Below are 13,072 nucleotides of genomic sequence, written 5' to 3'. Positions count from 1 at the left end.
CTGGCTCCACTCCTCATAGGAGAAGCTCAGGCAGCCTTTCAAGCTCTTCCAGCATGGACTATCAGCAACTAAAGGCTGCTATTCTGGATCGCCTAGGCCTTACTCCAGAGACCTACCGTCAGCGGTTCCGGACAGTCAAATATACAAACAGAGACAGACCCCGGGTCGTAGCCCACCGCTTAGTAGACTTATGTACCAGGTGGATACAACCAGAGAAGCATACCAAGGCAGAGATCCTTGAACAGTTTGTGCTCGAGCAGTTCATACAGATACTGCCCCCCTCCTCCCGCTCCTGGGTAAAAAGACATGCTGCATTTTCCCTTGATTCATCGGTCCGCTTGGTGGAAAACTTCCTTGGCGACGACACCCAACAGGATAGCTGGGAACGGTCCGTGCAAACACCAGTTGCTTCCGGTGATACCAGAGGCAGGCGAGCAGACAATCAAGGGGTCTACAACCCGCCAGCTCGGGAGGTCCAGTCAACCCGATCGGAAGACCCTCTCCCATCTCGGAGGGTTCCTGGTACAAACTCCCGCAGAGACGCCCGTCCCGGGTCCGAGGCTATTGGGTCACTCAAGGGAGGCCGCCACCCACTGTATTCCCCGAAAACCTGGGCTTCCGTCACCCATCCGGTGGAGAGGATACCACCACCAACCAGAAGGGAGGATCCCATCCAACAGCGGAGAAGTCCAAACACCGAACCCCGTCGAGAGCTTCCACTGACGACCGAGTTTGCGGACTCAGGAGATGAGGAGATGGACTGTTCATATGGCAGAACCACTGCCACAGCTTCTCTCCGAGGGGACCACAATCCATGGTTAGTCCCAGCATCTTTGGAGGGGAAAATAGTAAAAGCCATGCTGGACTCGGGATCTGGGAAAACCCTGATCCTAGAGGGCCTAATTCCAAGAAACAGAATATCTTATGACTCTCCTTGGAATATCGAATGTATTCATGGGGATACAAAGAGATACCCGACCGCAAACGTTCTACTGCGTATCAAGGATCAAGAGGCTAGCCTACCAGTGGGAGTTGCTCCCTGGCTACCTGCTCCTGTTCTACTTGGCCGAGACTGGCCCTACTTCGAAACATTGTTGGCCTCTACTCCTACAGAGCCTACTTCTCTGGTTCCGGAGAAGCCCGGAGACTTGTTTCCTTTTTCCCCAGAGATTTTCCCCCGGAGACACCACGTCCCAAAGACACGTAAACAGAGACGTGCGGAAAAAGAGGACTGGTTAAGAAAGGCTGGGACTCTGGGTAACATTAGTCAGCCCAAAAGACTGCAGGTCATGGCTGGAGATGACCAGGGTGGGGAACAGATAGATACGGGAATTTTGCCAGACCTGGATCTTCCTGACTTCCGTCAGAGGCAGAGGGAAGACCCAGCTCTGGCTAGACAATATGAGAAGGTGGTACAGGTCAACAACAAGATAATGGACGAACAAGGTGTAAAAGTGTTTCCACATTTTGAACGGTTAAATGACATTCTATATCGTGTGAATAAGGTTACACAAACAGGGGAGGTCATTCGACAGATGCTAGTCCCTAAAGGGTTGATTAAAACAGTGTTCACCCTAGCCCATACTCTCCCATGGGGTGGTCATTTGGGCAGAGATAAGACCACGGACCGCATCTCATCCCGGTTTTACTGGCCAGGCATACATGGTGACATCATGAAACTATGTGAGACATGTCCTGAATGCCAGTTAACTAGCCAAAAAGGACAGAAGCCGGCTCCTTTGGTCCCTCTGCCCTTGGTAGCCATCCCATTCGAGAGAATTGGGATAGATCTGGTCGGACCTTTAGAACCCTCTGCGAAGGGACATACATTTATACTCGTTGTTGTAGATTATGCCACCAGATATCCTGAGGCCTTCCCTCTGAGATCAGCCACTGCTAAACAGGTTGCTCACAGGCTGTTAGAACTGTTCTCTAGGGTAGGACTGCCCCAAGTAATGTTAACTGACCAGGGAACAAATTTCATGGCAAAGTTAATGCAGGATGTCCTGAAGTTATTGGAGGTAAAATCCGTCAGGACCTCAGTCTACCATCCTCAGACTGATGGATTGGTAGAGAGGTTTAACCGTACTTTAAAAACTATTCTTAGAAAGTTTGTGGACACCGAAAAGCGAGCTTGGGATGAACTTCTCCCTTTCCTGTTGTTTGCTGTACGAGAACTTCCCCAATCAGCCACAGGCTTCTCCCCGTTTGAGCTCCTATTGAAGGAATCCTGGGAGGAGGAGTCCGCCCCCTCCAAGAATACCCTTCAGTATGTCATGGATCTTAGAAACTGCCTAGACATGATAGGTCGGTTTGCTAAGGAAAACCTACAATCTGCTCAAGAACGTCAGGAAAGGCTGTACAACCAAAATGCTCACTTGAGGGTCTTCCAACCTGGGGACCAAGTGATACTACTACTACCGACATCCGAGAGTAAACTCCTTGCGAAGTGGCAGGGTCCTTTCCAAGTCTCCGCTGCACCGGGGAGGTGAACTATGAGATCTCTCAACCAGGGTCCAGGAAGGGTAAACAAATCTACCACGTAAACCTCCTGAAACCCTGGAAAACGATGAGATCGCTGTTCATCCACCCTCGGGAAGGAGAGACGGATTTGGGTCCACAGCTTCCAAAGGGTAGTACGTACAATGACCGTCAGGTTCCCATGGGAGGGCAGTTAACAACGGAACAAAGGTCAGACCTACTAGAATTATGTGACCAGTTCCCAGATGTTTTTTCTGAACTGCCAGGGCAGACTGATTTAGTGTCCCATAGGATTGAGACAGAACCTGGCGTAAAAGTACGGTCCCGTCCCTATAGATTGCCAGAGGGCCGAAAGACCTGGTAGAGAGGGAGATAATAGACATTTTGGAATTGGGCGTGATCGAGGAGTCCCACAGCGAATGGTGTAGCCCTATAGTGTTGGTCCCTAAACCAGATGGGAAGGTGAGGTTTTGCGTGGATCTGTGAAAGGTAAATGCTGTATCCAGATTTGATGCATACCCAATGCCTAGGGTGGATGAGTTGCTTGACTCGCTTGGTAAAGCAGAGTATATCTCCACCCTAGATCTCACGAAAGGATATTGGCAGATACCTCTAGCGGAAGAATCCAAATGCAAAACTGCCTTCGCCACCCCTCTCCGTTTATACCAATTCGTCACTATGCCATTTGGGTTACATGGGGCTCCAGCCACGTTCCAAAGATTAATGGACAAGGTACTACGACACCATAGGGTATATGCAGCGGCCTACTTGGATGACATTGTCATCTATAGCAGACACTGGCAGTCTCATATAAAAAGGTTAAGAGCAGTCCTAACGTCCTTAAGAGAAGCAGGGCTCACTGCAAATCCAAAAAAAATGTGCCCTGGGTAAGTCCACTACAAAATACTTGGGCTATGCCGTTGGGGGAGGGATAGTAAGGCCACTAGCTAGCAAGGTGGCCGCCATAAAGGAAGTCCCCACCCCACAGACAAAGACACAGGTCCGCTCCCTTTTGGGGTTAGCAGGGTATTACAGGCGGTTTATCCCCAATTTTTCAGAAATTTCTGCACCCCTAACAGATCTGACAAAAAAGAGTGCCCGACCCAAGTTAAATGGTCTTGGGAGTGCCAAGACACCTTTGACATGCTTAAAAAGTGCCTGTCAGAGGGCCCCGCTCTTCGGAGCCCAGATTTTAAAGAGCCCTTCATCATCCAGACGGATGCCTCAGAGGTAGGACTGGGAGCAGTGCTGTCCCAGCAATTTGATGGTGTTGAACACCCCATACTGTTCATCAGCCGAAAGCTGTTCCCAAGGGAAGTGAGGTATTCCGTCATTGAGAAGGAGTGCCTCGCTGTAAAATGGGCAATTGAGACCATGAGACATTATGTCACCGGAGTACACTTCACCCTGGTCACTGACCATGCGCCCTTGAAGTGGTTAAACACCATGAAGGACACAAACTCAAGGTTGACCAGGTGGTACATGGCCCTCCAACCCTTCTCTTTTGATATTCAGCATAGACCTGGAAAGGACCATGGAAATGCTGATTTTTTGTCAAGACAAGGAGTGAAGGGTCGGGCTTCAGCCGTGTGGGACCCTAGCCACACACAAACATGGGAGGTATGTGACAGGGTGAAGTCAACCCCTATCAGTTATGCCTGGGAAACATATGTCTGAGTGCTGCGTCCAGCACTCAGAAGGTTAATTCAGAAGGTTCAATCAGGAGGTAAGCTGACACCTGATAGCCAGCAAGGTAGAAAAGGATCTTGTTACTGGCTGTAGCTGCCTGCATTAGACCAGAGCACGCTGCTACGTGAGCTGTCAGCCAGAGGGATTTGACCAAAGTCACTACTTCAACCAAAGTAAGGATTGTTCTTTTATTTTCCTGAGTGCTTAAAGTACACTTATGGTTTGGTTATGGTCTAGCCAGCCAGCCTGCTAGATAGGCCTGGTGTGTTAGTCAGATCTCCCAATGTGGAGCAGGTTTTGTTTTGTTTAAAGGGACAGTGTACCCGCATGTTATGTATGCTGTGGAGAAATAAAGCCACTAAACGTTTTCATTATCCTGAAACTATACGTGTGGACTGTTCCCTGACCTTGGCTACAGGCCGTCCTGCCACGGCGCCTGTTTGTTATCGTCCTTTGTTGTTTGGAACGCTGTACACCCTAGGTCATCAGTGTATTTGTTTGTCACAAGCGTGTCTCCATATGTCTTTCTGGTCTCGAGTTTCTCATGGACCGGGAAGTGGTTCAGACAGGGTTTGAAGTGGGATGCACGACCGTTTTCCAACAAGTTTGTTCGTAGGGCGTCTACGCTGTCGGGTCCACGTATCCTGTCTATGCATACTTCTCCCACTACCACCCATCCAAGGTTGAGCCTTTGAGCGCTTGGGGCGTTGTGGTCCCCGTTTCGCTGTTCGCGGATCTTGTGTGCTCTCATGATGTCCCTGCCAAGTAGCAGCATGATCTGGGTGCCTTCGTCCAGTGGTGGGATACGATCGGCAATATCTTTGAGATGGGGTGGTGTCGCCACGTCTGGTGTGGGGATTTCGCTCCTATCTTCCGCCATGTGATTGCACTCGATGAGTGTGGGAAGGGGCATTTTCACTTTGCCGTCTATTGAGCATATGGTGTAGCCATTCACTCTCCTCCATGTAGTTTCCATTCGCCCTACGCACGTTCTGAGAGTGTAAGGAGAGGCGCTGTCTTGTATGTTGAACATGTCGAAGAATTCTGACATGACCAGCGACCGGTTGCTCTGGTCGTCGATGATAGCATACATCCTTTTAGCCCTTTCGGGTTGCCCCTCTGGGTGCACTGCTACGAGACATATTTTAGAGCAAGATCTACCATCGCTTCTTTCTCCACATACCTCTGTGCATTTGGACGCTACCGACGTGGGGTGTGTATCTCCCTCTTCTTCCTCCCCGCCCTGCTTTGTCGAAGGGTTAGGGGCCTTGCTAGATTTGGGCTTCATAGTCTCTGGGTGTAAAGCGGGTATGTGCCTGTCACTATTACACTCTGTGCATTTTATAGCTTCTTTGCTGTCCTTGAATAAATGAGTTCTGAATCCGATACACTTGTTAAGCGGATGCGGCCTTTTGTGTATAGGACATTCTTTGTTAAGGTCCCTTGGTTTCTTGTCCCTGACGGCCGCCTGGTCGGGACTCGCGTGGGTCGTAGGGGACACGTCCATCCTGTGGACCGAGATGGGTGTTCTGGCATCCTTGTATTTCGCTGCTGACCTTTCATTCCTCGGTTGGCTGGCACTGGATGTGGTCTGCACACCTAAGATGAAGCTTGGGTCATTTCTCGTCCTTGCTGCTTCGCGAATGAAGCTTAAGAAGGCTGAAAATGGGGAGTAGGCGACTTGCTTCTCCCTTTTGTATTTGGAGCCTTGTGAAATCCACCTTTCCTGGAGGTTGAAGGGTAGCTTCTCCAAGATGGGTCTCACTCTACGAGCTGAGTCTAGGACGTTGAGACCTGTTAAGGAATAGTCTTTTCTGGCAAACTCCAGCTCTTGCAGCAGGTCCCCGAGCTCTCGAAACTTTGAGTAGTCTCTAGCCATGATCTTGGGAAAGCTGTCGATTCTTTTGAAGAGTGAATCCTCGACTGCTTCTGGGCTAACGTAGCACTCTTCTAGCCTTTCCCATACTGATCAAGACCTACTTGGGGGTGGTTCGCATTTGCTGCCCCGAGTCTCTTCGCGTGTTCCAAGGATTCTTTTCCCAGCCATTTGGCTAGCAGCCTGAGTTCTTCCCTAGCTGAGACGCCCAGGCTCTTGATTGCGTCCTTGAACGCGAACTTCCACATACGGTAGTTCTCGGGACAGTCGTCAAAGTTGGTAAGTCCTGTTTGCACCAGGTCATGCCGGACCATGTACTTGGCCATGTCTGTCAGGCCTGAGGCATCGGCGTGTTGGTCACGTTCTGAAGTAGTTGCTGGGAGGGTCCGTGCGGTCGCTTCTTTCTTGGCGTGGTCGCGTAATGACTGCTGGTCAATGTGAGGGGCTGTGTTTTCCCGTTTGGGTGTGCCTGGATTGCGAGCTGTTGTAGTGCATCCGTGTGCGCGCTGGCGTGTGGATCACTGTTGCGGCAGTGGCTGTCCCAGGTAGTGTGTACCCTTAAAGGAACAGCATCTTCTCCACGTGGACCTAGCAAGTCTTCGGTGTTTGTGGTATCGCTCCCATCGTGTTGAGATGGTGCGCTGGTGTTTACACTGAAGAGGCTCCTTACGTAGTCTTCAGTGCATTGGGCTGGGTCCTCTGAGGCTATCCATCTGTACGGTTGATCCCCGCCATCCTGTTGTGTGGCTGCTTCTAAGACTTCGGCTTGGGCTATGGCGGCAGCAGCTTCCCTTTTTTGATTTAGGGCCTCTAGGTTAACGTCCACCTCTGTCTTTTTCCGTGCAGCGGTGGCAGTGGCTGCAGCGGCGGTGGCAGCGGCTGTCTGCTCCTCCTCTTCTATGCGGTCCCTTTCTAGTTTCATGGCTGCCTCTTTCTGAGCGTATGCGGCTCTGGCACGTGCGGCCTCTGCGGTGGCTCGTGCCTTGGTGGCGTTTGCGCTTGTGCTGGACACGTGAGATTGCGCTGATCTTGCTGACCTTGATGAATGCCTGTATTTGCTTGAGCGCTGTGATGCGGTTTCCAGCAAAAGGTTTTTCTCCTACTCTCCGCCTCCATGATAGTGGTTCGCACGCGGCTGTCTCGTGTCAGGTCAATGTTACTCTGTAAGTCTTTTTCTTGTAGTTTTTCGCTGGTGTTGGCCCTGGTCAGGTAAGTAATGTATGCCTCTGATAGCTCTTGATAACACGAGTGATCAGTCCTTAATTGCGTTATTGCCTGCTCAAGCTATTGCGCATAGTTGCCAACTCTAGTAACATTGCGTATTCCCAGTGTGGTTGTTTCCCAGGCCTTCTCTAATTTAGCACGGTGCGCTTCAATGTCAGTTTCATACTTCTCGCGCGCTTTTTGTGTCAGTGTGACTATACGTTTAGGCCTTGCGCCTTCCTGCGCCGTTTGCAGTTGTGCAGCGGTCTCTATGTCTGAGTGGTCACTCTCCTGCGTGATGTCTGGTGAGGATCTGAGTTCTGCCATGCTGTAGGTGTGTGTAGGCCTTGAGCCAGTGTGTGTGGCGTGCGGTCTGTTACCTGCGTCAGCGTTGGGCGACTGTCTCAGATGATGCCGAGCAGTGTCCTGCCACGTTCAGCGTAGGGGCGGCTGTACTCACAGGTGTCCGGTGGCTCTGACCCGTGTCCTGGCGGTTGTCCGGTTGCGTGGCCCTTGATGGCACTAGCTGTGGGGACGTGTGCAGGGGTAGGTGAGATGGTAGCTCCTCACTGTGCAGAGGGTGAACTCAAACAGAAAAAGGCAATAAAAGTTCTGTGTGCTATGAACCGTCTGTCTGCAAAGCTGCTGCCTTGAGTGTTGGTTGCAGGCTGTGTGCAGTGTATGCTGCTTGCTGTTTGTAAGGCTGCCGCTTGCCTGTCTGCAGAGACTGCTCTGTGTTAGCATAAAGTCTTTGAGTAGCAGCTCCTGTGTATCTTCAAGACACACGGTCTCCCTTTTCACTATTCTGAGGCTAGAGTCATGTGTGGTATGAATAGCCCAGATAGGTTCAACTCAGCCCTCTTTCCAAACCACAAGTCCTGTATATTTTCTTCACTTTATATAGGAAAGCAGCAATAAAGACAGTCACTTGTGGATGAGATGTTTGTGTAGGAAAAATGTCTCTCTGTGGGTGCTTTGTAGTAAGGGCAGGTGAAAAGGATGAGGCCTTGCCAGTAGAGCAAATAGCAGAAGGTACTCACTCAGCCAATGGTGAAGGTGAAAAGGAAGTGTGAGTGTATTTTGGGTAACAAGATAGCCTGAGGACAGACCATCTGTGAGCAAGGCAGAGGGGGAGAGAGCAGACTAGCCCATTCTGAGAGAAAGGCTGAGGTTGCTATAGCAACTCACTGACTGTGTCTGAGTAAACAACATGTGTATCAAAAATATTGCCTTTTACGTGCAGCAAGCTGCTGGGACAGGGGAAATAACAGGCAGCTAAACTAGGGAGAAATGAATCCCATAAGCTGTAAAGGGAGACAGAGGAATATGGAATCTGGTTCCAGGACAGACCTAATTATGTACCATCCTGCAGGTGAACAATCTGGAAATATAAACACAATTGATTAGTGCATAACATCAGACTGTCCCACCCGGATGGCGAATTAATGATAAGGTACCTCCAACATGGAGAACCCAACTAATAGTAATGGTGCGGGTCAGGTTTTCTAACTTCCCGCCCATTGTGGTCTGTAACTTTAACATAATAGGGCTGTACCGACCCATACTCCAGCCTATACACCACACTATTCATGTAAATGCTTCTCCCGGTACTCCATGCTCGTATGACATCGCACACTTTATCCTCATTGTAATAGGCGGCCCTACCGAACTTAGTCCGTAGGTACTCCATCACCGCTTCTCGGAGCCAGGTATCTCTCTACTCCTCTATCTCCTGCATAATAGGCTCAGGTACATAGGGGAATTCATAGCCATGGGATTGCCTGTACCTGGCCACTATGGCCCTGTCTGCTCTACTGAGCTTGGTCAGCCTTCGGTCTCCTGCCCTGCTTGGCAGTACCCAAAACTGAGGCTCCTCTGGGGCAACATCGTCATACAAAACGGCGGGACCCTTGGGAATGATTATCTTCTGCTCAATTTCCATATACCTCTTATCTAGCTCATCAGCAACCTCCTTCGGAGAAAATATGCCTACAGCCCACCAATGGTCAACTATGCTGTTTTTAATGAGCAAGAACCGGGTACGGTCCATACCCTTGTGGTACCCTGTAAACAACGGTGCCCACCACTTGTCTTGGTGTTCGTATCCTGATACTACTCTCATATCTGTATCAGACTCGACCTGTGAGGACAGACCTGACGTCACAACCTCAGTAGAGTGTGAGCCTTTGGCCTACCTCGTATCTCATGGGTGTAGATTGTGGGATTCATTTTATGCACTACCGGACTCACAGGACCCGCTTGAGCAGCTGTCTGGGACCCTCGGGCCCTACCTCTAGGTACAGGAGAAAATGCAACAGGGTTAGACACACGTATCACACTAGAATATGGTATCAACCCATCAGACCCTTCATCACTGAGTTCCCAATCCCTCCAATCCTTAGAATATTTGGGTGTCTTGCTCAACTTATCCCTGCTAGGACCCGGTGACATGACACGTGACGGGGCAGGGGCAGTGGCCGGGGCAATGGCGCTAGGGGCGCAGCAATGTCCGGTACAGTGTCTATGAGTCGGGCAATGCCACGGCCAGTGGGCATCTTACGACTTGCCCGGTCCGCCGTGCTTTGTGCTCCTCTGGTGGCGACTTGGGCCTTGAGTGTCACGAGCGCTTCCTCCATGGCCGCTCTCCTCTTTGATAAAAACAAAGCTTCCGGGCCTCGGCGCTCGGAAGGGAAGTCATCGCTGGTGGCCGTGGAATCTACATCCGCTTCCTGGTCTCGCACCGGAAGTGCGTCGAGGACCGGAAGGGGCGGTGGTGGACCAACCTCTTTCTCCCTCTGCAGGTTCCGTCTTCGCCTGGCGGGAGTAAGGGGGTGGGGGTGTCTCCTTACCGCTCCGCTGCCGGCTGGTGATCGTTGGTTCCTCCGGAGCCGTCTCGGTTCCCATCTCCGCTGCACTGGGAGTCGACCCAGCCGGGGGACTTCTACGCGGCTCAGGCCGCACCAGCGCTTGCCGTCGGGGGGTCTCCGGACTCGTCTGCTCCCTCTCACCGGTAAGTGAACCGCCATCTTTGTTACAGCTGGGGTGGTTAGCCGGTAGGCACATCGCCACCGCTGATAGGCCATCTCCTTCCTCCGAAGACGACTTTAACGGTTCCTCCGCTTGGGAGTCATCTGGATCTCTTGCGGCACGCCAGTGGGTAGTGGTACGAAAGGGGCCTGCTCCGGTACCTCCACTGCGGTCACGCTCTCCTCTGTCGGGACATCTCGTGTTGGCTGGGCCTTGGTCACCACCTCAGGGGTGACATAGAGAACCAGGACAGCCTTCTCCTTTTCTTCCGCCACCTCCGTTAGAGTTCCTGGAGAGGCACCCCGCGGGGTCTTGATCATAGGCCATGGCTCGACAGGCCACAAATAGAACGTGCCACATTGAGGGCATCGTGCTGTTGTACTCGGGGCCGCTCCGGGTGTCCTGCAGTGTACACACAGGCACCGGAGGTATTCTTGCCCGTCAACCTCCACAACCAGGAAGCCTCCTGGAAACTGATAGGTAGTCACCTGCAAATCAGCCATCTTTTGCGTGGGGAAGTTCTTTATATAATTCTTGTTGTGGAAGAAGTGAAGTTTAAGTTGCAGACTGTTGCTTCCGAGCTCCTACTATAATGCAATAAACAAAAGAGAAAAGACCATTGCGCAGCCACACGAACCACTGAACGCCTCCAAAAAAGGATCAGAATAATAAACTTACAAACATATTGTGTCAGTGTTCCTTTGAGAGAATCTGTGCTTTAACCAACTTCTTTTTTCCAGATATCACGAATCCCACGTGTTTTCCTATAAATGTCAGTCCACTCACAGCAGCTCCCCTTAGGGATATTCCCCGTGTGTTCCCAGAAAGGAGATAACAAGGGAAATGATGGCGCAGATTTGATAAAATTTAATAACAATAAAATATAGTAAAAACAGCCAAATGCTTACTCACATAAGCCATGCTGTGATAAGACAGCTGACAATGTGCCGTCCGCAGCTTGATACAGTCTGGGGCAATGATCTCTGTGGCAACAATACTCTCACTACTCACAAACCCCCTGTGTTAGCGTCAGACTCTGCGCAGCTGCCTGATAACGCTCCTCTTCCCGGTTCTCATGTGCTAGTGTAGCTTGCAGTGTTGCAACCAATAATATAAATATTCCTAATATTGATCAAAATGTTAATAATATAAATATTCCTAATATTGATCAAAATGTTAAAATAGACTCCCATCAAAGAACAGAGAAACAACACGGAACAAAAGGCGTAAAAAACTAAACTCTAAACGCAATCAGAGGTGGTCAAGATTTGACCATAAGGGAGAGGAAAGGGAGTATGCACATAGAGAATATAGAGAGAGATCACCTGTACATAGATTAGATGATAGAGATCAAGTCTTTAGAGGCTACAGAGAAAGATCCCCTATTCATAGACCAAATGAGAAACCCAAAGAGCAAAATAAGGGTTCCACTAATTTTTTAGAGTAACGCCGGGATCACGAACCACTGAGAGAACAGTGGAGAGAAAAAGGAAATTCATCAATAAAACAAGGGACACTAGAGAGAAAACGGTCCAGAACAGACGATATAGAGGAAAGAGGGGAGGGACCACGTAAGAGAAAGAAAAAGGCAAGATCCAGGAAAACATTGGTAGATAAAAAAAGTAACATTTTTAATCTTAGTTCATATAAGCTAACACAGGCTGAAACCAAAGTTTTAGAGAAAGGCTTGAATTTTGCCCCAGTCCGTGGCCCAAACCCTTTTGAACTTTATGTTGATGTCCACAAATTTATCAGGAGGTTGACATTAAAAAAGTATTTCCTAGTGAAGGAGATCAAAAAATCCCTTAAGGAATATTTCAGAATAAACGAAGGTTCAGTCTCTTCCCCAGCAATCCTGTGGGAAGCCCATAAGGCGACAGTTCGAGGAAATCTCATCTCAATTGCCTCCCGCAGGAAGAAAGCCAAAACCAAACTAACCAAAGAGCTTACAGATAACATTACCAAATTGGAGCAGCAGCACAAAACTAACCCTTCTCGGAGAATTTATAAACAGCTGACAACTGCTAGAAACGATTTGAAAGCGATCCAAATGGAAAATGTAGAAAAGGCTCTCAAATGGACGGGTAAGAGGTACTATGACAAAGGGAATAAGGCCGATAGACTTCTTGCTAGTAAGTTAAGAGGAATACAAAAAAGGTCACAAATAACGGCGATTAGGAATGGCTCTGGTGAGATACTATACAACGAGAAAAATGCGTAAAAATAGAGATTCAGTATGCCAAGATGCCTTCTCTGCTAGCCTGCCTCTGGAGCCTGGACAGAGGAGATGGACAGCCCCACAACCTTAAACTACAGGCCTCACTACACACGTGGGAAATCTGGGTGAAAAGTAAGCACAAATATGGCCTGTCTTCATCCAGCTCCCAACTGACACCCATCCCCAATAACCCAAAATTCCCCCCCGGGATGTGGATCTAAACTGTTCGACCACCTCAGAACAAGGGGCATCGGGGCGATTGCTGATCTCTTAAGCCTTGGGAAGCTCCTGAGCTATCAAGAACTGAGGTCAAATACAAAATTAGAGAATTGGACACGTTCAAATATCTCCAAATTAGACATTTGATTCGAAAAAGATGCCCACTTCCAGAATTCCCCACTCTCACCAAATTTGAATATCTTTGCAAGGTCAAGACCCACCAGAAAGGTCTTATATCTGAGATTTACCGTGCACTAGAGAAATCAACGACCTTCCCACAGCATGACTATATGCTCAAATGGGTGGCAGACCTGAGTATAACTATAGAAAGAGAGACTTGGGAAGAAATCTGGCAGGCA

Source organism: Ascaphus truei, chromosome 4 (assembly GCF_040206685.1).
Source record: "Ascaphus truei isolate aAscTru1 chromosome 4, aAscTru1.hap1, whole genome shotgun sequence".
NCBI classification, from domain to species: Eukaryota; Metazoa; Chordata; class Amphibia; order Anura; family Ascaphidae; genus Ascaphus; species Ascaphus truei.
This window is presented reverse-complemented; position numbering follows the sequence as displayed.